The sequence below is a fragment of the Stenella coeruleoalba genome (assembly GCF_951394435.1).
Source record: "Stenella coeruleoalba genome assembly, chromosome: 2".
NCBI lineage: Eukaryota > Metazoa > Chordata > Mammalia > Artiodactyla > Delphinidae > Stenella > Stenella coeruleoalba.
The window spans coordinates 170,162,277-170,188,157 of NC_137147.1; the positions used below are offsets into that span (position 1 = coordinate 170,162,277).

At 41.1% G+C, this 25,881-nt stretch overlaps 1 protein-coding gene across 19 annotated transcripts in view; it reads right to left on the minus strand.

Moving 5' to 3' along the window:
- PIP4K2A (phosphatidylinositol-5-phosphate 4-kinase type 2 alpha) overlaps positions 1-25,881 on the minus strand; it is a 485,936-nt gene that overhangs the window by 431,207 nt on the left and 28,848 nt on the right. For 11 of the 19 annotated variants that reach the window (XM_079913295.1, XM_079913290.1, XM_079913310.1 and 8 more), the window contains exon 2: positions 18,765-18,914. The exons of the other annotated variants lie outside the window; for them this stretch is intronic. The gene's annotated coding sequence lies outside the window, so the exon portion shown is untranslated. The remainder of the gene's footprint in view (positions 1-18,764; positions 18,915-25,881) is intronic. 19 annotated transcript variants of the gene reach the window in all.

Sequence of the window (25,881 nt, forward strand, 5' to 3'; positions counted from 1 at the left end):
TGGCAAGCATTCAGTCTGATGAGATCAGATTACACTTGTGTAAAGCTTATTATTCTCGAAATTAATCCACCCCGCTGTTTCCTAAGGAGCATCTCTGCCCTTTGGGAATCATGTGTAAAAGCACCCAGCTACTGTTCCCAGCACAGTGCCCTATGACTGTCATTCTTCATGTTCCGGATGCTCCAGGAAGACTTGGTTAAATCAAGTCCATGGTTTGTTGTGTCTTCAGTCGCCTTGTCTCACTCCCATAAAGTAAGATTATTGATATTTTGAATATTTGTAGATCTATTTTAGTATCACAAATTCCTTTCTAAAATTTTTTGTTCATATTTCCCCAAATTTATCATTAAGAACACTGTTTAGTATACTTCACTGAACTAAAAATATTTCTAAAAACTATTTCCATACACTGCACTTGTCTATATTGACTTGGAAACATACCTTCATTTAAAAACAATTCTGATTTGCTCTTTGCACATTTGAATGCTGGGTCACAAAAATGTGACTTCAAATTTACATGACTTAAAAGTTCTTTTCTGGAAAATTCTGAAATCTAAGTATAAAGTAAATCTTTGCTGAGGAATTGTGTTTTCAGTATTGAGCACAAAATGGGGAGCAAGCACCCATTTCAAATGGCAAGAGGAAATGAATCTCATGAAGTATACATTTTCTTAGCCAGGCTTTAAGTCTAAAGTTGACCCATCTAATCATTTTGCTAGAAGGTTTTCAAAAGTGAGTTTGATTTTAGAAATTAAGGTGAAGATTATTCTGTATGAACCAATGTGTAATTTCAAAGAATGTGTAATTATTTCAATATAAAGTTCCTTACATCAAATGGTGTGGTAATTATATTTATCACCCAGTTTCATGAAGAGAGCACAGATTATAGGATACATATCCGTCTAAGCATTTCCAAGTCTCTCTCGATCCAGAAAGCATTCAAAGTGGATTAAAAAGATATATAAGATGTAAAAGATAAAAATAAATGAAAAACAGGCATAAGTGTAGGAAAGAAAGTTTGACAAGGCCAGGAACAAGCTTAGAATTCAAAACGCAGTCCATGAAAATCCTGCGTATTTGTTAGAGGTAAGTGAAAATTTGACTCAAAACTTTCTAGCAGCCAGTGCAGAGGGGAATGCTATCAGTTACATGATTGGTAATAGGGTCCACTAGATAAAAGCACAAAACGGCTTCCCAAGAGGAACAAAGACCAGGGGAATTCTTCTTTGGGAGCTTCATACAGATGACAAATGCAATACAGAAAATAACATCTTTGAGAAACAACCTCCTGGCAAGTTCTGGAAATAGTTTTCACAGGCCAATGGCCAAAACATCAAAATGGAATGAGGGAAAAGTTCCATGCAGAGCCACTAAGATGTTGTTCAGGTAGACACCACATTTTTTAGTCTGGTGCAGACCAAAGAGACTTTTTTTTTTTCATCTTAGAGATGATTTTTTGTATAGTGTCTCTCTCGCTTAGGTTCTAGGTAATAATTGCCCTCCACTTTTAGCAAGTACACATCAGATTGCACATGTATTATTTCCTTCTCAAAGAATCAGCATTGTCAGTCATGGAAAATAGAAGCTCAAAATACTATGTCAAATCAAATGGATATTGACTTTTCCTTTTTATTGACATGAAGTTCTTTAAATAGTCACATTTCTCAGCAAGATTTCCCCATACTATCCCTCCACCAAAGGCAATAATCTGGAGATAAGAGATAGGGGGTTTCAGGAGACAGTACATTTTTCCTTAGAACCATTCCCAGAAAGGCTATAAACCAATTACTGGTGTTTTGTTTTTTTGTTTTTGTTTTTGTTTGTTTGTTTTTTAGCTCAGTTGAAAAATAAGGGTAAGATAAACTGACAATATGAAAAATATATAGAACATATCACCAGTTTGGGTATATTTTTAGAGCAATACAATAGTATCAAATCACTTATCTAGAGTTTAGTATTTAAAAGTACTATTCTTAATTTAAAATTACCTTATTATTATATAGATCACTAGCAAAACCTTTGCCTAGGCATATGCTTTTAAAGCCAGAAACATCATTATTTTAATAATAAAAGTAGACTTGACTTCAAAGGACAACTATCGAGTGTCAGGCATGAATATATTAATATGGTGAATTCAAGTAAGACCCTTGTGGAACTCACACAGTACAAAAGACCTGTAGGATATGCCAATAAGCCACAAATCACAATTTGAAAAATAGGAAGCATTGTTGGAAAAGGTAAAGAAATTTTATTATGGTGATTTTCCTTATAAATTTAATAAGCCTTTATTATTGACAAGCAATACAATGATAGTGGCAAAAAGCCCAGATTTGTGAGTCAGAGCTGAGATTAAGTTCTGCATCTACCTTTTTCTACTTATGTGATTTTGAGAAAATTACTCAACCTCTCTGTCCCTCAATTTACTCACCTGGAAAATGGAGATAAATGATAACAAATAGTTACATGTTGTTTACTATGTGTCAGAGGCTATATTCTACACCTTCGTTTAATCCTTCCAGTAACCCTATGATGTATAGGTGATATTACCCATGTTTAGCAAGTGAGGCACAGAGAAGTTAAGTAACTTACCCCAAAGTCACTCAGCTAGTAATTGGCAAATCTTTAAATTTAAACCTAGTTTTTCTGTAGAGGTGATGCTCCTAATCTATATGCCTAATAAAGGTGCTGCAAGGATGAAGTAAGACCATGCATGTAAATGACAGGTGCGGGTGTACATGGAGGGGCGGGGTTGTACATGCCTATATGTGAGTACATGTGTGTGTTTATAGCTTTCTTTTCTTTTCTCAGATAATGTTCTGTTCATACCTTGGCCTCTAGCATGTTTTGAGGGAATTCTTTATTCTTCAAGTATCTGTCTCTTCTTTTAGATCAGAGGTTAGCAAATATTTTCCTTAAAGAGTCAGATAGTAGGGGCTTCCTTGGTGAGCCAGACTCCACGCTCCTAATGCAAGGGGCCCGGGTTCGATCCCTGGTCAGGGAACTAGATCCTGCATGCCACAACTGAGAGCCCACATGCCGCAACTAAGACCTGGCGCAGCCAAATAAATAGATAAATAAATAAAAAAAATATTTTTTTAAATACTCTAAAAATAGAGTGAGATAGTAAATAGTTTAGGCTTTGCAAGCCATACAGTCTCTACTGTGACCACTCAACTCCGCTATTGCAGCACAGAAGCAGCAGTAGATGCTGCTAGACAATAAACTTTAATAAAACAGGTGTGGGCCAGATTTGGCTCACGGGCCAGTTTGCCAATCCTTGTTTTAGATGAGGATCACTCTGAGGGTATGGCCATGGAGAGGCTGTGCTGAGCCTAGTCCCTGGGCACCCTGACTAAGCGTCGAAGGGAGACTCTCACAAGAGCATTCTGTCTTCCTTGGTTTCTCTGGGTTCTAAGATCAATCTACTTGATATTAATCCAATGGATGCCAAAGGAGATGCATTATTTTTCAGTAAGGATGAGGACAAATTTGACCTCTCTAAAAAAGAAAATTTTCCTATCTTCTGAAGCGTGAAGGGTCTGAGATTTCACCCCAGTTGCAAGCTAACTGCCACTGTTTCATGGCTGCTGGCATAAGACACAAGATACCTGGGTCAGAGACAAAGGACTTTACTCCTCACTGCACAGCAAGCAGCATGAGACAGCATATTGTGTCAGGTCCCCCTGCTCCCAAGTCTCATGGGGGCAATGTGGACAGACCCAGATGGATGCCTGCAAGCATGGTGGGTTGTGCTCCAGGAGAGGAACACTGAGCTCAAAGAACCTAGCTTTTACAATACACAGGCAGGAAGCATCTGCCCTTTTCACTATATCTTCCTGGGCTGTTCACTAACATCCTTGAAGAGATAGTCTAGAGCAAAGGGCAGTCAGGAAGCCTTTGTTTATAAAACATGCAGAAAAGAGGGAGATCCATGGAGAATTATCTCCCAATAGCTTCATCAATTCTTACAGTATATGAGGCTTTATGGAATTTCTCATCTAAATAGAGATGATTGATATATTTTGATACAAAATTTATAAAATGTTAAAAATATATATATATAATTAATTATAATTATATAAGAAAGGTGACAGTAGATCAACTCAGTGATTCATGAGACCAATTTTCGTTCTCTGGCAGCACCAAAGGAGCTTTCGTGATAAGGTATGGTAGTTATCCTCAATATCATCCTACTAATATTTGGTCTACAAGTTCCAATCCAAACTCAGGTTAAGCCTCACCTTCCCTGAGCTTCCTCAGTATGCGTTTTGCTCTTCTGGTGACCTTCCATGACACTGCCTTGGACACTCATCTCAACATTTTCCCACGTGCTTACTGCCTGGCACTGCCCCTTTCCTCATGAACATGGACACCATGTAGTAGTGCAGACCATGCATGGTCCTTGGGGTCAGAGAGACTTGGGTGTGAGAATCCTGCTTCTGCTATTCTTAACGGTGAGATGTTGAGCAAATAGCTTGGTGTCCTTGTCTCTAAAATGGGCATTTAGCTATAATAATGACCTCATAAGGCTGCTCTGAGGAACAAATAAGAGAGTGGTTGTACACGCTCAGTACAGTGCTAAAATAGTAAGCATCTGACAACTGTTGGCAATTATGCTCTGATCTCTCCCAGTGAGACGGAAAGCTATTTCAGGTCTGGCATCCACCTTACCGGCAGAGTGACCAGCACAGGGAAAGCCTGAACAGTATTTGTTGACTGTCTTTGTGCCACAAATGAACTGACCTTAAAGACTACAATGGGATTCTCATTTTCATGTGGATCCTTTTGAAAGTAGTTGTATGGTAAAGAAAATCATTCCCATCTCTGACTTCCTTTTGCCTTTCAGTGTAGAGGGTACAATGATGGCACAGCTACTTTTGAACTTGCTCTATGGGAAGTGAAAACACAGAAATGCTCAATGTCTTTGAAGCTCATAGTTGAAATCATTCCCCATTTTGCTTCTCTTTTCTTTTGATTCCATAGTCTTTACTTTGAGAAGAACTTTGAAAAACCCAGATGAATCCATTTATATCTGTACTATCAAGTCATTTATCTGCTAAATCATGATCCTGCATACACAATTTTCTAATTGTGAAGTCATGCCCCCATCACCAACACCTTGCCTACACCCAGGATGTGACCTGTGTGTGGTCGCTTCATTGGGAAAGGACATAGTATTACTTCCATGGTTTGATGATTTCTTATTGCTGCTTGATCCAGCTTGTCTGTGATTTTGAAAGACTCATCTTGTATATTTACCTTTGAAGGTACTATCAGTTCATATGGTTAAGACTACTTAGGTCCTTTTTAACTTGCTAACCACGCAATAAGGCTCCCGATTGGCTCAGACCTTTCCACCAAGCAGAACCTGCACGTGGGGCAGGCCCTTGATTTACAAGCCCCCAGTAACAAGCATCTGTTTAGGAATATATTTCAGTCACAGGAGTCTAGGTCTGATCTCATCAGGATCAGCTAAGAGCCATCCATTTCCTTTTCTAACTCGCAGGTATCAGCTCTCAAACCCTGCAGACAGTCCCACTCTGATTATCTTGAGAAAAGTCCCAGTTTGTTTTACACAAGAACAGCTGGCACACAAATGGAATCAAGCACTTTAAAGTAGTCATTAATCATACTGATGAGAACAGCTGAAACAAACATTGTTCTCTCAGTACTTACATATCTGACATACAAATCAAGTGATAGCCCAATTAGTTTATTTATAGGTTCCTTTCTTTGAAAAGTCTGAGTTAGTGCCTTTCTTTTCTTGCCATGGTCTTTACTTTTAGAAAAACTTTGAAAACACAGATGAATGTATTTGTATCTCTATTATCAAGTCATGTATCTGCCAAATCATTGATAGTCATTATCCTGCATACAGAATTGTCTAGTTGTGTGATTTCATTTATTTGGCTTTCTAGAAAAAAATTTTTAATATCTTTTTATTAATACAAATCAAAGAGGTACAGACAGAAAGAAAGATAAAACAGAAAGAAAGATAAATATGCTGGTCCCTTAGACTCACAGAATAGAAAGCTTGGCTTGTATCCTTTGTATGCAATTATTTACTTCTTTGAGAATTAGGAGGAAAGGGAAAAAATGAACTGCTGCATGAGATGGGGAGATTTTCCTTGTGCAGTTTTTATTTTCCCTAGCTAATAGGAGAATAAAAAAATAAATAAAAAGGAAGATAAGAATTGCTAGAAATGGACTTTAGTCCCCCACTCAGAAGTAATAATATTATTACTTTAAGGAATGGCACAAAATTTCACAACAGGAAAACCATCTCCATGCCCAGGATCCATGATTGTTGCATAAAAGTTATTGGTGAGTTAAAAACATTTACAGGATAACTCAAATGCTCCCTTTTGATGCATGTTCTTCATGAAATGAGTGCCCTGAGACTCAGGATTGCTGAGTCTAACACTGCTACACCGTCACATTCAGAGGATATGCTCACAAATATGAAATCCCACAGAAAGGAAATGAAATGAGGAAGGTCATGGAAAATCTCTTAATACAGACCATCTGCTTCCTTTTAGGCTTAGTTTCAGGCTCACCATTGAGTTACTGGCACAGTCCCGAAGGCCTGGGCTGGGCAGGGGGATGGCGTCTGTCTGGGAACCTAGTCCAGAGCCTTAATGTAAGTCACTCCAGGAGAGAAGCCAAATCTCGCTTCAGCCTGCCACTGGCTGAACTTCAGAGCCCTTGGAGTCAGAGGTCTTGAAAAGTGGCTCCTCCAAGGACATGTCCTGTTATCATTTTTCATGTACAGTTGGCATCATTGTCAAAGACACCGTGTAGGAAGGATGCAAAAGCACACAGAGTTCAACTATGAACCAGAAACTTCCACAGAGAAGGTCAGAGTCAATCTTTGGTGAGTACTCCAAAGTGTTCCTTCAGCTCACATTTTCACATTCATGGTTAAGTGTGGTTATTAAGACCTTAATCCAAGCAGAGATTTGCAAATAACTGTTCTTCAAAATCAAAGAAAAAAAAATTGGAACCAAACTTTTGTTTTAATGTGTGTTCATGTCTATAAAAAGCCAATTAAAAAATACATGAAATAAACGGTCTAGGAAATTTGAGACCCATGTTGTATTGAACGTCTTGGTTGCGAATGCCTTCAGCTTTACGAAGTTTTCTTATTTCACCTTCATTGTTTGCTGATGGCAGGGCTGAGAACACACTACTCCAAAATATGGCAACTTGGAAAACTGAATATTTTTTGCTGAAGGAATCTGAGAAACGGCAGGTGCAGGCAGGTCTCCCTGAACCGGGTTGAGAGACCCCCATGTGAGAGGCAACCTCCTTATACCAGGAGGAAAGGAACGTCCTTATCTCCGAAGACCAAGGGGCTCTGAGGGGCATCTGAACAAACAGGCCTTGCTAACTTTTCCTCAATTTACTACAATTAACACATATCCTTTTGCCCCATCACGTTTTTTCCCACAACTTTCCACTCTTCATCAAACCTAGTATAAAGACCCTCAGGTTTTACCGGCCTTGGTGGGATATTCATTTCCTTACGAAGGCTCCTGTGTCATGTAAATCTTATATTAAATAAATGTGTAGGAAAGATTAAAAACTAACTATGCCACAAGTTCCATACCTTAGGCCAGGGGTTGACAACATTTATCTCAAATTTGAGAAAACAGGAACCCAAATATTAATTGGGGAGTGTCTCTTAGATTTCCCAAGGCGTTAAAAGCTGAAAAAAATTCCTTACAATTTTTCAATTTTGTATTAACTGCTCTTTCATGTTGTTAGAAAGGTCTTGTAGACTATGGATGATTGTTTGCTGGCTTAATTGAAAATCTCCCACTTTTGGTAAAGTATCACTTACAGTAGTTTCCTCATACGTTTCTTTAAAACATTCATAAGTAAAATAATAATTCATTTTATTATCTATCAAAAAATGGTCCTGTGTATGTGTAAGAATCTAAGTCATTTCATAGCTGGCCAAAATTACAAGCTCATATTCTGTTAAAAATCTTTAAAATTGTTATTGATCGATGTTTAATTCCAATATCAGGTGACTTATTTAGTCGATTATTTTTTTGAATTTTTGAATTTTATTTTATTTATATTTTTATACAGCAGGTTCTTATTAGTTATCCATTTTATACATACTAGTGTATATACGTCAATCCCAATCTCCCAATTCATCACACCACCACCTTCCCCACCACTTTCTCCCCCTGGTGTCCATACGTTTGTTCTCTACATCTGCGTCTCTATTTCTGCCCTGAAAACTGGTTCATCTGTACCATTTTTCTAGGTTCCACATACATGCGTTAATATACGATATTTGTTTTTTGCTTTCTGACTTACTTCACTCTGTATGACAGTATCTAGATCCATCCACGTCTCTACAAATGACCCAGTTTCATTCCTCTTTATGGCTGAGTAATATTCCATTGCATGTATGTACCACTTCTTCTTTATCCATTCGTCTGTCGATGGGCATTTAGGTTGCTTCCATGTTCTGGCTACTGTAAATAATGCTGCAATGAACATTGGGGTGCATGTGTCTTCTTGAATTATGGTTTTCTCTGGGTATATGCCCAGTAGTGGGATTGCTGGGTCATATGGTAATTCTATTTTTAGTTTTTTAAGGAACCTCCATACTGTTCTCCATAGTGGCTGTATCAATTTACATTCCCACCAACAGTGCAAGATGGTTCACTTTTCTCCATAACCTCTCCAGCATTTGTTGTTTGTAGATTTTCTGATGATGCCCATTCTAATTGGTGTGAGGTGATACCTCATTGTAGTTTTGATTTGCATTTCTCTAATAATAATTTCTCTAATAATGTTGAGCAGCTTTTCATGTGCTTCTCGGCCATCCGTATGTCTTCTTTGGAAAAATGTCTATTTAGGTCTTCTGCCCATTTTTGGATTGGGTTGTTTTTTTAATATTGAGCTGCATGAGCTGTTTATATATTTTGGAGATTAATCCTTTGTCCATTGATTCAATTGCAAATATTTTCTCCCATTCTGAGGGTTGTCTTTTCGTCTTGTTTGTAGTTTCCTTTGCTGTGCAAAAGCTTTTAAGTTTCATTAGGTCCCTTTTTGTTTGTTTGTTTTTATTTCCATTACTCTAGGAGGTGGATCAAAAAAGATCCTGCTGTGATTTATGTCAAAGAGTGTTCTGCCAATGTTTTCCTCTAAGAGTTTTATAACGTCCAGTCTTACATTTAGGTCTCTAATCCTTTTTGAATTTATTTTTGTGTATGGTGTTAGGGAGTGTTCTAATTTCATTCTTTTATATGTAGCTGTCCAGTTTTCCCAGCACCACTTATTGAAGAGACTGTCTTTTCTCCATTGTATATCTTTGCCTCCTTCATCATAGATTAGTCGACCATGGGTGCATGGGTTTGCCATAGATTAGTCGACCATAGGGGCGTGGGTTTACCTCTGGGCTTTCTATCCTGTTCCACTGATCTATGTTTCTGTTTTTCTGCCAGTACCATATTGTCTTGATTATTGTAGCTTTGTAGTATAGTCTGAAATCAGGGAGTCTGATTCCTCCAGCTCCGTTTTTTTCCCTTAAGACCACTTTCGCTATTCGGAGTCTTTTGTGTCTCCATACAAATTTTAAGATTATTTGTTCTAGTTCTGTAAAAAATGCCATTGGTAATTTCATAGGTATTGCATTGAATCTGTAGATTGCTTTGGGTAGTAGAGTCATTTTCACAATATTGATTCTTCCAATCCAAGAACATGGTATATCTCTCCATCTGTTGGTATCATCTTTAACTTCTTTCATCAGTGTCTTATAGTTTCCTGCATACAGGTCTTTTGTCTCCCTAGGTAGGTTTATTCCTAGGTATTTTATTGTTTTTGTTGCAATGGTAAATGTGAGTGTTTCCTTAATTTCGCTTTCAGATTTTTCATCATTAGTGTATAGGAATGCAAGAGATTTCTGTGCATTAATTTTGTATCCTGCAACTTTACCAAATTCATTGATTAGCTCTAGTAGTTTTCTGGTGGCATTTTTAGGATTCTCTATGTATAGTATCATGTCATCTGCAAACAGTGACAGCTTTACTTCTTTTCCGATTTGGGTTCCTTTTATTTCTTTTTCTTCTCTGATTGCCATGGCTAGGACTTCCAAAACTATGTTGAATAACAGTGGTGAGAGTTTACATCCTTGTCTTGCTCCTGATCTTAGAGGAAATGCTTTCAGTTTTCACCACTGAGAATGATGTTTGCTGTGGGTTTGTCATATATGGCCTTTATCATGTTGAGGTAGGTTCCCCCTATGCCCAATTTCTGGAGAGTTTTTATCATAAATGGGTGTTGAATTTTGTCAAAAGCTTTTTCTGCATCTATTGACATCATCATATGGTTTTTATTCTTCAATTTGTTAATATGGTGTATCACATTGATTAATTTCCATATATTGAAAAATCCTTGCATCCCTGGGATAAATCCCACTTGATCATGGTGCACGATGTTTTTAATGTGTTGTTGGATTCCATTTGCTAGATTCAGTTGAGGATTTTTGCATCTATATTCATCAGTGAAATTGGTGTGTAATTTTCTTTTTTTGTAGTATCTTTGTCTGGTTTTGGTATCAGGGTGATGGTGGCCTCATAGAATGAGTTTGGGAGTGTTCCTTCTTCTGCAATTTTTTGGAAGAGTTTGAGACGGATGGGTGTAGCTCTTCTCTAAACGTTTGATAGAATTCACCTGTGAAGCCATCTGGTCCTGGATTTTTGTTTGTTGGAACATTTTTAATCACAGTTTCAGTTTCATTATTTGTGATTGGTCTGTTCATATTTTCTATTTCTTCCTGGTTCAGTATGGAAGGTTATACCTTTCTAAGAATTTGTCCATTTCTTCCAGGTTGTCCATTTTATTGGAATACAGTTGCTTGTAGTAGTCTCTTAGGATGCTTTGTATATCTGTGGTGTCTGTTGTAACTTCTCCTTTTTCATTTCTAATTTTATTGATTTGAGTCCTCTCCTTCATTTTCTTGATGAGTCTGGCTAATGGTTTATCAATTTCATTTATCTTCTCAAAGAACCAGCTTTTAGTTTTATTGATCTTTGCTATTGTTTTCTTTGTTTCTATTTCATTTATTTCTGCTCTGATCTTTATGATTTCTTTCCTTCGACTAACTTTGGGTTTTGTTTGTTCTTCCTTCTCAAGTTCCTTTAGGTGTAAGGTTAGATTGTTTATTTGAGATTTTTCTTGTTTCTTGAGGTAGCCTTGTATAGCTATAAACTTCCCTCTTAGGACTGCTTTTGCTGCATCCCATAGGTTTTGAATCATCGTGTTTTCACTGTCATTTGTCTCTAGGTATTTTTTGATTTCCTCTTTGATTTCTTCAGTGATCTCTTAGTTATATAGTAACGTATTGTTTAGACTCCATGTGTTTGTGTTTTTTACGTTATTTTCCCTGTAACTGATTTCTAATCTCATAGCATTGTGGTCAGAAAAGATGCTTGATATGATTTCAATTTTCTTAAATTTACTGAGGCTTGATTTGTGACCCAAAATGTGATCTATCCTGGAGAATGTTCCATGCGCACTTGAGAAGAAAGTGTAATCTGCTGTTTTGGGATTGAATGTCCTATAAATACCAATTAAATCTACCTGGACTATTGTGTCATTTAAAGCTTCTCTTTTCTTATTATTTGGATGATCTGTCCATTGTTGTGAGGTGTTAAAGTCCCCCACTATTACTGTGTTACTGTCAATTTCCTCTTCTGTAGCTGTTAGCTGTTGCCTTATGTGCTCCTATGCTGGGTGCATATATATTTATAATTGCTATATCTTCTTCTTGGATTGATCCCTTAATCATTATGTAGTGTCCTTCCTTGTCTCTTGTAACATTCTTTATTTTCAAGTCTATTTTATCTGATATGAGTATTGCTACTCCAGCTTTCTTTTGATTTCCCTTTGCATGGAATATCTTTTTCCATTCCCTCACTTTCAGTCTGTATGTGTCCCTAGGTCTGAAGTGGGTCTTTTGTAGACAGCATATATACGGGTCTTGTTTGTGTATCCATTCAGCAAGCCTGTGTCTTTTGGTTGGCGCATTCAATCCATTCACGTTTAAGGTAATTATAGATATGTATGTTCCTATGACCATTTTCTTAATTGTTATGGGTTTGCTTTTGTAGGTCTTTTTCTTCTCTTGTGTTTACCACTTAGAGTAGTTCCTTTAGCATTGTTGTAGAGCTGGTTTGGTGGTGCTGAATTTTCTTAGCTTTTGCTTGTCTGTAAAGCTTTTGATTTCTCCGTCGAATCTGAATGAGATCCTTGACAGGTAGAGTAATCTTGGTTGTAGGTTCTTCCCTTTCATCACTTTAAATATACCATGCCACTCCCTTCTGGCTTGTAGAGGTTCTGCTGAGAAATCAGCTGTTACCCTATGGGAATTCCCTTGTATGTTGTCGTTTTTCCCTTGCTGCTTTCAATAATTTTTCTTTGTCTTTAATTTTTGCCATTTTGATTACTATGTGTCTTGGCATGTTTCTCCTTGGCTTCATCCTGTATGGGACTCTGCACTTCCTGGACTTGGGTGGCTATTTCCTCTCCCATGTTAGGGAAGTTTTTGACTATAATCTCTTCAAATATTTTCTCAGCTCCTTTCTGTCTCTCTTCTCCTTCTGAGGCCCCTATAATGTGAATGTTGTTGTGTTTAATGTTGTCCCAGAGGTCTCTTAGGCTGTCTTCATTTATTTTCATTCTTTTTTCTTTATTCTGTTCCACAGCAGTGAATTCCACCATTCTGTCTTCCGGGTCACTTATCCATTCTTCTGCCTCAGTTATTCTGCTACTGATTCCTTCTAGTGTAGTTTTCATTTCAGTTATTGTATTGTTCATCTCTGTTTGTTTGTTCTTTAATTCTTCTAGGTCTGTGTTAAACATTTCTTGCATCTTCTCGATCTTTGCCTCCGTTCTTTTTCCGAGGTCCCGGATCATCTTCACTATCATTATTCTGAATTCTTTTTCTGGAAGGCTGCCTATCTCCACTTCATTTAGTTGTTTTTCTGGGGTTTTATCTTGTTCCTTTTTCTGGTACATAGCCCTCTGCCTTTTCATCTTGTCTATATTTCTGTGAATGTGGTTTTTTGTTCCACAGTCTGCAGGATTGTAGTTCTTGCTTCTGCTGTCTGCCTTCTGGTGGATGAGGCTATCTAAGAGGCTTGTGCAAGTTTCCTGATGGGAGGGACTGGTGATGGGTAAAGCTGGTTGTTGCTCTGGTGGGCAGAGCTCAGTAAAACTTTAATCTGCTTGTCTGCTGATGGGTGGGGCTGGGTTCCCTCCCTGTTGGTTGTTTGGCCTGAGGTGACCCAACACTGGAGCCTACCCATGCTCTTTGGTGGGGCTAATGATGGACTCTGGGAAGACTCATGCCAAGGAGTACTTCACAGAACTTCTGCTGCCAGTGTCATGGTGAGACACAGCCACCCCCCACCTCTGCAGGAGACCCTCCAACACTAGCAGGTAGGTCTGGTTCAGTCTCCTATGGGTCACTGCTCCTTCCCCTGGGTACCGATACGCACACTACTTTGTGTGCGCCCTCCAAGAGTGGAGTCTCTGTTTCCCCTGGTCCTGTCGAAGTCCTGCAATCAAATCCTGCTAGACTTCAAAGTCTGATTCTCTAGGAATTTCTCCTCCTGTTGCTGGACCCCCAGGTTGGGAAGCCTGATGTGGGGCTCAGAACCTTCACTCCAGTGGGTGGACTTCTGTGGTATAAGTGTTCTCCAGTTTGTGAGTCACCCACCCAGCAGTTATGGTATTTGATTTTATTGTGATTGCACCCCTCCTACCATCTCATTGTGGCTTCTCCTTTGTCTTTGGGTGTGGGGAAGCTTTTTTGGTGTGTTCCAGTGTCTTTCTTTTGATGATTGTTCAGCAGTTAGTTGTGATTCCAGTGCTGTCACAAGACGGAGTGAGAGCACGTCCTTCTACTCTGCCATCTGGAACCAATCTCCTAGTCGATTATTTTTTGACTGTTGAGAAGGAACTTCTTATCAAATTCATCATATTTGCTATAAATGTCTCTAATGTTTGTGTTTTTTTTTTTAACAAAACAGAAATCTTCTCTGTTTTATTCTGTGGTAAATTGCAATTGTCATTCACAGTAAAGTTTAAAATATTTTTCTTCCAGTCTCTTCTTTTCTATTCTGATCATAGTATTAGTTTTGCCATCTCCACTCAATTCTGCATCAGTAGTCTGCTTTTGTTTTAAATTTTAAAAATTTGTCCATACTTATTTTTGTACTAAAATATAATTTCATTGTATTAGAATTAAAATATTAGCAAGTATTTCAATGTAATTATCAATTAAGATTTACATAGTTGTCACAGTAACTGGAGGTGTCAGAATAAAGTATTCCAAGAAACACAAAAAAAATAAATAAATAAAAAACAAAATAAATAAGTAAATAAATAAACGTGTATGTCTTTCCTTTGTTAATCTGAATTTTGTCAGTCCAATTTATAGGGTCCCAGCCAGAAAACCTAGGAAGGTAGTGAAAAACACTTTTTCCTCCCTTGCGCTGAATTGGGCTGACTTAAGTGGGTTTGCCCACTTTCTTGTCTTTATAGATTCATGCCACTGGGATATTTAATCACTAAAATCCTTAGACGTTGAAAATATTTAGATGACGGGCTTCCATTGGGCACCAGTATTCATTGGTATGCTATTTTTATTCTTGCAATTTGGGAATATAGTTTCCACAGGGAGTCATATTTGTACCTTACCTTCTCAAGCAACAGAATCCCTCACTCCCCAGTCTCCTAATTACAGATGTAAATTGTTAGCACATTATAATTAGCATAATGCCTGGAAAGGTATTCCATTATAATTATTTTTTAAGACTTCTACACACAGATGTAAGCAAAATTTGAAATGACCACCTCCAGACACCATGGTGGGAGACATTGTATGTCGTGGTCATAACTGAAGGCCATCAGCGAACACCCAGGTTTGTATCCTGGCCCTGCTACCCACTGACTGAGTGGTCTCAGGCAAGTGACTTCCTGGCCCCCAGTTTCTTTGCCTGGAAAATGGCAATGACAATGGTTCCCTTCTCACTGGGTTGCAGAGAGAATTAAATGGATGAATAAACGTAAAGCAGTTAAAAGAGTGCCTGGCACAGAGGAAGCACCTGATAAACGTTAACCCTCCTCGGCTCATTTGTGCCATGCCCTGGGACCCAGATTTTCAGACATAAACAACATAAAGGGGAATGTGTGGACAGAAACAATTCACAGCCTCCTTTCATTCAGTGAGGGCTGCCCTGGATATAACGAGAACAGTCCATCAAACCACCTCCCAGACCAACCGGAAATCCTCCTTCCTCTCCTCAAGGAGGCTTGTAAGGGTGAGCTGGGGTGAGGACAGGTATGCCCTCTTGCTTTTGCATCTAAAAATGAGACTAGCAAAATCTGCTCAGATGGCTTCTGACAGCCTCAAGAGTATGACAAAAGGTGTCTTTTTTCTTAAAAGAAAAATCACTTTTAATCAGGGTCAGGAGCTGGGACTCTCTGTTGTCAAACACCTGGAGACTCTGGCTTCCTTTTTTCGCCCCCTGCAGAGTAAGGACCAGGAGAGGGTGAGAACCTTGACAGAACCCTTGAAGCTCGAGGGCAAGGGGGGTTGGCCAGAAAGTCCAGTGTTTCCTGATCTCTAGGGCTCCAGACAACAGCCGGGCTTCCCAGGAATTCAGCCTTGCAAAAGGGGGCGCGTCCTCACATTTGTACTTGATTCCCAGGTGCACCCCTGGCAAACCCTGTGGTGGGCAAAGCTGGTTTCCTTCCACTCTTTTCTCCTAGCCCCCCACCCCTCACCCCTCAACAGAGCTTGCCCATCAATTCCAAAGCCTTCTTTCTAGAACAATGAACTCCTCAGCCAGGCTGTAAAAGACGTCTTCTAGAGAATCTGCATTTTAAAAGCATAAAAAACTTGAAGCTAAATGAATGACTCTTTAATTGTGGAATTTCAAGTATTGGTGAATACATACAAAATGTATCATTTTGTTTTTAAGAGATATGCGCTCGGGGCTTCCCTGGTGGCACAGTGGTTAAGAATCTGCCTGTCAATGCAGGGGACATGGGTTTGAGGCCTGGTCCAGGAAGATCCCACATGCCGCGGGGCAACTAAGCCCGTGTACCACAACCACTGAGCCTGCACCCTAGAGCCGACTAGCCACAACTACTGAGCCTGCGCGCCACAACTACTGAAGCCCACGCACCTAGAGCCCATGCTCTACAACAAGAGAAGCCACCACAATGAGAAGCCCGCACACCGCAACGAAGAGTAGACCCTGCTCACCGCAACTAGAGAAAGCCCGCGCGCAGCAAGGAAGACCCAACACAGCCAAAACTCAATAAATAAATTTTTTAAGTGATATGCGCTCATTCTAGACAGTGTGGAAACTATTGCAAAGAAGAAAGCATTTTTTTTAATCAACCAGAGTATTTGTGCTTTGATATCTTTCTTTCCAGTCTATGCAGATTTTGTTCCTACTTCCCCAACACAGAACACACTTATTTAGGAAGGATATTGGGGAGCAGGGCGGGGACAAGAGAGATCCTCCCAGCAGCCGGCAGTGTGGCATCCAGAAGTCCCGCTAGGATCTGCAGCTCCCTGCCCTGGATGCAGCCGCTGTCCCTCCCCCTGTTCAAGGGAGCGCTGAGCAGGAAGAAGCAAAGGGGGGAGAAAAGAACTTGAAAGTGTTACATTTCCTAAGTCCTCTTCCTGTGCTTTGAGTCACTGGCCCCTTCTCAAAGGCCTTGGCTTTATGGAATAGCAGCCACAACCTGTGACAAGCTGGGTGATAAATAGGATATTGATGGGCAATTACCTGACACCAAATAGCTCTATAAATCAATGTGCTAGAAGCTGGTACCCCAGTCAAGGGCAGCTCTCAGAAAAGGAGGGCCCCGCAGCCCTGTGAGGTGAGGCTGGGGAGCAGAGGTGGCCTTCTGACCACCTTGCAGAGGATGGGAGATTTGCTTGGTGGGGAGCAGACAGCCCCATCCCTGGATGCTGCAGTGTCAGTGTATGGGGAGTCAAGGGCAGGGTCCAGCCCAAACGGGGCTGCACTCCTGCCTTGGTGCCTTCCTGCAATTACCAGCTCCATCATACCTCCTGACCTCCTCCAGGATGGGGAGCTTTAAAAATAATTACTGTTTTAGGATTCTGAGAGTAATACCTTCTCATTGTAGAGAACTTTTAAAATGTGGACAAATATATAAAGAAGCAACTGTCAGCCACAGTCCCACAACCAGAGGTAACTAATCACTCTTAGCAGGTTGTCCCCTTATAGGCTTTTTAAAAAATGATGTACCTGTCATCCTGGATGCTAAGAAGTGGTACATTTTCATCCTCTTCCCCCCCACCCCCGCCAAGGATACCCACTCAAGGACAAAGCCTTTTCCCCAACCTGGAGCCAATGCAGCTTTCCCTTGCTCCAAAGGCAGGGAGCTCAATTTCAGGCAGCCACTTTCTTGCTAAAAGAGGGCCCAGAAGCTTCTAGCTTCTACCTTGATGCCTAAGAGGCTAAATCCTCCCTATTCAGTCTTATTCAGGTACGACAGGATGTGTCATCCCAGCCACAGAATATCCCCCCGACAGGAAATATATCTTCCCACAAACAAAAACCAAACAGCTTGGAAATCTGGTCTTAAAGATATACATTTTAGAAGCTCCAAGCAGAACTGTTTACAGAAGAGAATGTTGCCAGAGAAAACCTAGACAGACCTGTCTCCAGTGAACCTCCTTCCAGGTACGAAAAGAAGACAGAACAAAGGCCTGATTCCCTCGCTCCCATGGGAACCATATTTAGAAATAATAAATGAAGTAAGATTGTATGATTTAATAAAGTCCCCTAGTACAGTTATTTTGCGGATAATCACTGAAGGTTTTTTAAAATTCCTTTACAACAATATTTTAAACACATGAAAAGCAGGAATTGCCCCAGACGAACATTCCTTGAGAAGCCCACATCTTCCAGCCAGTCTATGTTAGACCAATACAGAGCACAGATATTTTGACTTGCTGTGGGGCAAGAGCTCATTTCTCATAAGGTTCCCTCCCAATTACAGCCAAGATGGAATTTACCCCTTGCGTTGATAGTCACGCATGTCTTAATGAAAAACACACCTTCTCGGGCCCTCTAACAAAATCAGTCCCTCAGTAGGAGAGTGAGAGCTTGTCTCCAATCCTGCATGGAAATGCACATTTGCATGCTAATTATCCAAAAAGCTCCTCCAATTCACTGAGGTGTTATAGAAATGCTAGGTCAGAATTCTAGAAGTCCCCACTTTACCATCCACATCCACGGAGAGGAACAGGAACTGAGGATGGTTTAGGTGGAACCAACTGGGACACAGTTTATTTTTAGCCATTTAAAAAATCCACATTAGCTGAATTAATCATGTCCAGATTAAGCAGAGAACCCTCTCTTGGAGTTACTCTGATTGTGGATCAGAGCAATCAGCTTATTTTTCTCCCATCATTTACAGCTTAAGGAGGCCCTTTCACTCTGAGCCCGAATACAAGAAAATACAATTGTCAAAACTGGCAGACCGCTCCACTTGATCACGGCTCCAAAAGCTCTGTTCAATGGCTAAAAATACATTGTTTTCAAATAGGGTTATAACTGAAAAGAATTATTTTTCGATGGAATAAAATGAAGCTCATCTCTGCAGCAAAGTCAATCTGTGAATACAATTTGGAAACTGCCTTCTTTCGAGGAAAACAAGGAAAAGGTGGGAGACCTACTTTTACTCACACATATAAATGAGAAGTAAAAGGCTCTCTGGTCTTCTTTTCTTCATCCTCTATATTTGCAGGTGTTGGGCAACATTTTTTCCTTTTCAGAAAGATGCTGTTTCTTTTGTTCTGCCATTTTTCTGTTTTGCTTCCAGAAGGCTTTGCAACCCTGAGAATGCCGAAGGGAAATGGACATTTTTCATAATGTTTCTTAGACTTTGACCATTGGTGATTTGTGTTCTGACTTCTTTCCATTTGTGCCGACCTTTCTTCTGTTCTAAATGCTCTTTCACCCACTTGTGAGCCCCATGATTCGGTGCCTCTCAGAGCAGTGTTCCCATATTAAACAGAAATTCCTGGAAGGCAGAGCCAGTGTGCCTGCCTTCTCATCCTTATTGAATCCCAAACCAGCCCGACCCAAGCCCCTGGAGCCAGAGGCCTGGATGGAGGGCACAGGAAATAACAGATATCTGCTTTACTGACCCCTAAGCTCAAAATCTTTCTCACGAAATTGTCTGCATTTTCAAATCTTGAATTAAAGTAGTGGGGCTTCCCTGATGACGCAGTGGTTGAGAGTCCGCCTGCCGGTGCAGGGGACGCAGGTTCGTGCCCCGGTCTGGGAGGATCCCACATGCCGCAGAGCAGTTGGGCCCGTGAGCCATGGCCGCTGAGCCTGCGCGTCCGGAGCCTATGCTCCGCAATGGGAGAGGCCACAATAGTGAGAGGCCCGCATACCACAAAAAATAATAATAATAATAAAATAAAATAAAAGAGTGGATTAAAGTCCAAGAAAACATGTTCCCCTTTTTGAACTGTTTCATAGGCAGTTATCACTGAACTCCCCAAACCAAGGATCCTAAGTATACACGGGGATGGAGCAGTGATGAAGAGAGCAGGGTTTAGAAGCATGCAGTGTAGACAGTGTGATATGTGTCTACACTGTGATATTCACTTAGCACTTTCTGAACACCAGTCAACATTTCACAGGGTTATTCAAACTTTCTTCCCCTACAAAACGGTGGAATCGTGAGCAAAACAATAAATATTCTGGCAGTTGTCTTTACATAGTAAACATTATGTAATGGCAGCTACTTTTCATAGAAGTGTAGGGTTTGGCCTGGTCTAGGGGGTTGATTCAGATGTAGTTTCACCCCAAGTCATGTAATCCAAGATTCCAAGCCACCTGCAAATATGAGTGCTCATCAAACTGGTGATCTGAGGATTGTGTCTCATTAACCAAAGAGGAACCTATCCTTCCACTAAACCCTCGTCCCTTCCTCCATCATTTAATTTATTTGTAAAACAACTATGGAGAACTTATTATTCGATAATTATATGAAAAATTCACCTAAAAAAAGATAATGCTGTCCTAGAAATTAGATTATTTCTTCCCACTGACAAAGATTCTTTCCTTGTCCAAACTTGAGCCTAGTCTAGTTGTAGCAAAAGTCCTAAGTAAGTTTAGCAAAAACCCCCCACCCTTGATTCATGTCCTCTCAAGTGATCCATTGACCCACTCAATCTGCTACGTAACTGTAACTCCCCAGCAGTCTTTACTGTATTGGGAGTTAAGCCCAATCTTTCTCCTCTATTGCAATAGTCCTGAATAAAGTCTTCCTTACCCCTTTAACAGCTGTCAAAATAATTTTTTCCTAGCACCTCCCAAATACTCTTAGAGCACATCTTTATGAATTATCCATTGATATTTCAGTGTTTTTACTTTTCAGAAAGAATTTTTACGTATTATCTTCCTCATTGCACATAAACCACCATTAAAGATGGAAATGGCATCCATAATATGCTTAGAGTAATCAAAGGGTCCCAGAGCAAATGTGTGTTTCAGATCTACAGTTACTAAATCAAAGACTGTTGCCCTAATTAAGTTCAGTAAGATTATAACAATAGAGTTTTAAAGTTTGAAGAATTCCTAGAGACCACCTTGTTCAAACTTCTCATTTGACAGCAGAGAATAACTGAGGACCAGGGAAGCAAAGTGATTTGCCCTAAGTTTTTAATAAGTTCCTGGCAATGTTGATTTTGAATACAGGTCTCAGTAACGCTGTAATCATAAACAGCGTCTTCTTTTTGGTGGCCTCCACCAGAGCCTGTTCCCCTACACACGAAGCCCCCTCCCCCAGGAGTCAGCACCATTCTGGGTGCCATGAGGGTGTCTGCTACATCCTGAGTGAGGTGGTGAGACCTGGGACCAGGTGCAAGAGTGAGGCTCTCGTCTGAGCACTGCAGGGGACTGACTGCCTCACCGATGTGATCAAAGGGCTGGCACACGCGCCTGCAAGTGCTTTCTGGTTTACCAAGCCCTGTCACCTTGGGATTCACGGGATGCTTACAGAGACCTGGGGGGCAGGGCAGATGCTGCTCATCCCCATCCACACCTAAGAGAAGCGGGGCTCAGCGAGTTTGTCGCCCGCCCTGTTTTCCATAACCACTGGGTGCCAGGAGCACAACAGCCCTTGACTCCAAACCATTTGTTCTTTCCTTTCTCCCATGTGGATACCACTCCAGGTGATTTCCAAGGTCTTCTAGTGCTAGAGACAGAAGATAGAGGAGGACGAGGGGTAGGGGGAAGACGAGGAAAGAAAAGGGGATCGAATCTACGGCTTTGTGTGCGCACGTAACTTTCTACATCTCCTTACTAAGATGATTTATGAGAAACCCTCCTTATTTCATCACTGGCACAGTTGAAAGAAAATAATTTACAGTGATCCTAGTTAGACTCACGGCACTATGTCTACATAATATATTTCCCCAAGGAGTTCAAATAATCCGGAAATCATGGCAGACGACTGGCCTTGAGCAGTAACCACAGTGGCTGGCCTCCTCTACTGAGCAGAATATCATGGGGCGTGTCCTGGGGCCCAGCTCCTCTTCCTTGGTACCTTCATAGAAATTCTCCCACAGTCCAGTCAAATCAGAAACTGGCTGGTGTGAGGGAACTCTCTTAAGCCAGGGAGAGCACAATTTCTCTCTGCCTGGAGTGTGTAAAACATGAACAACATAGCATACAGCAGCTCTTAAATCACTTATATTTCCCCTTTTTATGATGCCGCTGCAAATTAGCTATTCCTTGCGCTTGTAATTAGAGGCTAGAACAGATGGGGAGGCTGCAGTTCAGGGAGAAAAATCTGCAGGCACGCAATGGCTGTGCAGGACCTCCTCCCTGCAATTCACCCAGTGCTGCCTCCGGAGAATCCCTTGCAGCCCCACCCCTCCCAGTCGGGGAGAGTCCTGCCTGCCAATGAGAGCACCTTCCCAGCTGCCCAGGGGGAGCCTCCAAAGCAGAAGCTGCATTTCTCACAAAGTCCTTCCCCTCTCAACTTGATTTGGAGCAAGTCCCAAGAACTCTGTCCATCACACGTAAACCCCAAATTAAGCATTTTCGAACAAGAGCTGATCATAAGTCAAGAAGCACTGGGGAAGGAAGCAGGGATCACTGCTCTTGTCTCCAACGTCTGGTTTTGCCTGGAAAACAAATTCCAAGGAAATAATGCAAACAGCTCCTGAGTGTCTTGTGTGGCTTGGTGTCTGCCACACAAGGGCGTCCTTAATAAATACTCGTGAAAGGGTGCTTGGCTGGGGAGATAAAATATATAGGAGCTGAAAGGTCCTTTTGCTGTGCAAGGCTCTTCCTGGAGAATCCAATCAGCCCAGGAATTCCTCCCCCGTCTTGGGCTGAGACCTGGGCCCCGTGACCTACCCCAGAGCTGGGAGCCAGGCAGGGGCACACTATCCCGGGAAGGCTCCCACTCCCACTGCCCCCAGCTGGACTGGCCACCCCTTTTCTTTCCCAGGCTATCTCCTCTGCCCTGAGAGCTCATCCAGCTGCGACCAAGAAATTGGAAAGCCTCAGAAAATGAAAGGTAAACTTTCCAAAAGCCTCAGCCCCTTTTTCAACCCCGCAGGAAGCGGTTTACGTCTGGGATATTGGATAGCACTTTGGGCCCAGTTAACACATCTCTCCCACCACAAATCACCCGGCCGCATTCTCAGATGACACTGGCCAAATAAACTCTGGGATCATAAGGCGCTGCTGCCTTTTGTTGAAATGTAAAACGAGGGAGGGGAAACTGGATATAGGACATTGGCTTGAGAATCAGGAACTGATTCGAAATCCACTTGGAATCCCTTTCCTGTTCTCTCTGCCGTGAAAATGCAATTTTGGTTACACAGCATATGGGTGATACCACTCAGCCCTCCATTACAATCGGTCCTGTCCAACTTAAACCAGCCTGCAAAGAGTTGCTGACAGCCAACAGCTGAAGGAATACGTTTTAACTGGTAGCGGTGAGCAAATGTTTGCATGCTGAAGTCTTGGATGGGTTATGGTATTTTAGGCTTGCTTTGCAAACTAAAACCCTCCATGTGTTACCATTTGGAGAAAACAGTATTACAAAGAAGGGAGTTCTAAGGAAGAATAAACTACGCTCAGAAATTGGTTTAAACTTTTTTTTTTTTCTTTTCGTTTTTAAACTGAAATATAGTTGACGTATGGCTTAAACTTTTTTTTTTTTTTTTTTTTTTTTTGGCTGCCCTCACGCCTTGTGGAATCTCAGTTCCCCGACCAGGGATCGAACTTGAGCCCTCAGCAGTGAAAGCACAGACCCTAACCACTGGATGACAGGGAATTCCCTGACTTAAAGTTCTTAAGAGCACTCTCCACAATACCCAGAGTAGCAAGGAGAAAACTTAAGCTTTGCCACTGTGGTTTGATATTCCTTTGAGGGTGATCCAGCATCTTTAGGATCATCTTTTGGAATCTTTCAGGCTCAAGGTGGCAAATTTCTCCCCTGCATTGCCTCCCACCCCATTTCTCCCCAAGATGGCATCTGAGTGGTCACAGGTCTGCAGAGCCACTGGGCCCTCTGAGGGGACCACCGGGGGAGGGGGAGCTGCTGGCATCTAGCTTTATTTTAAGGAGGGAGGGAATACTAGCACCACGGTCCCAGCTATTTGACTCTGGTCACAAATTCCACATGTTCTCTGGTTTCTCTGTTCTAACCTGTCTTCCATCAGCCCACTGACCTCTTCAGCCCCTTGCTGGGGCATGCAGTTAAGTTCCAGATTCCTGTCAAACACTTACGAAGACTGGGAGAGCCAGGAGCACCACGTGCCATGGCCACTGGCCCAGACACCTCCCTCTGCCAAAGCTGGATGATGGCTCCCTGGTGTCCTGTATGACAGACTCCCTCATGCTATACCCAGGAAAATTGGCCACTGAGTCCTGATGTTCTCAGGTTTTCCAAAACCCACAGGATGTTCCTTGCCTTTCCAAACCCTGATACTCAAGAACAAGGAGAAAATAAGAAGCTTGACATTGACCTCCCCATCTTACTTCCCTGACTCCCCACATTTAACCAATGGAGGGAACAGGCTTTTCTCTTACTATCATACCTGCCTGCTTCCTTACTCCAGCCTCATGATGGGTGAGTGTATCAGTTAGCTATTGCTACGTAACAAACAACCGTGTATCTTAGGGGCATCTAACTTGTGAGCATTTATTTAGCTCACATGTTTGTGGGCATGCTGGATGTTGGCTGATCTATGTGTCTCTCACTCTCCTTCTCAGACCAGAGGGCCTGCCTGAGCCATGTTCTCATGGAAATGGTCGAATCACAAGAGAGCAAGTGAAAACACCCAAGTCTTCTTAAGACCTAGGTACAGAACTTGCACCCTTTTACTTGCACCTTATTCTTTTGCCCAAGGCAAGTCATGTGGCTAAACACAAGGTCATAGGTTTGGGAAATACACTCTGCCCCTTTGGTGGGAGAAACTGCAAAGCCACAGGGCAAAAGGAGTGAACAGAGAGAGGAGAAAAGTTCTGGGGGCAATGATAGACTCTACCACGGTGCAGTAACGGGGAGAAACTGGCTTGCTAACAATGAAATATAATTTGGGAATTCTTTCAAAATTACTAGATCCATTACATTCATCTGTACACTGGTGCCAAAAATACATGGTTACTTGACCTACTAGGTAGATTAATTTATCCTTGGGAAACATTTTTGCTTTTTCCTCATCTTGCTGGCAGGTTACAAGTGGGAATCTTCACCAGCCTGTCAAGGCGTACAGTTGTTTATGAAAAGTGGTCCACTCCCCCAGCATTGTCCATTACAAAGAGAAGACTGCTTCTCCACAGTGGTGTCCTCCTGGCCTCTGCCTCTTGTTGCCCACCCTTAGAGGATTTCCAGCCTCCAGACTGTGAAGGAGGCTGCTCGTAAAGCTAGACTGTGCACCATTAACTTGTCCGTTTAATGGACATGGAGTAATAAGTACCCACCCCTTCCTCACACAGAGATCATGTATTCTAACCTCACCTCTATATAACAGATTACTTACAGGAGAAACACAGATCTTTTTCTGCCTAACCTGGGGATCCAAAACATCTATGTCTTTATCAGAGACTCTGGTATGGAAAGAAAACTGCAAATGATAATACTTAGAATAGACATCATGATCTTCTGGAATTACATATTATACCAGGATGCGTATTATCTCTGTCTCCAGAATTGCCTTATTATTTAAGATTAAACATACCAACATACAACAAATATTAAAGCCAAAATGAGCATATGATTTAATAGGGAATATATAGGGTGCCAGGAATCATTTAACATGGTGATAATACTAACATTTTGAATACTTACATTCCAGATACTATTCTAGGCATTTGTATACATTCCTCATTTAATCATCACTATAATTCTTTGAAGGTACTATTATTATCTCCCCTGTAGAAATGAAACCTGAGGCTGGAAATTTAGGTAACCTGCCCAATTCCAGGGTCACTTGGATAGTCAATGGTGGGGCTATGATTCCAACCTGTATATACAGAAATATGAGGTCAAAAGTCACTCACTTTCCCCTCTAGGTCTTAGCTCAGCCTTGAGATATCCTACTCTGATTTTGTATAAATTCTTTAACTGTTGTGATTTAAGTTTACTATTTTTAGTGTCCGGAAGACACAATGTCTGGAATTCATAGTCTTTCCAGGAGGCTAGAACAACATACAAAAAATATTCAGAGTGGTTCTCTTTTAGGTGGTGGGATTTCAAGGGATTTTTGGTTTTTTCTTTTCTCTGTGCTTTTCTGTATTAAGTTTTCTATATCAAATAATATTA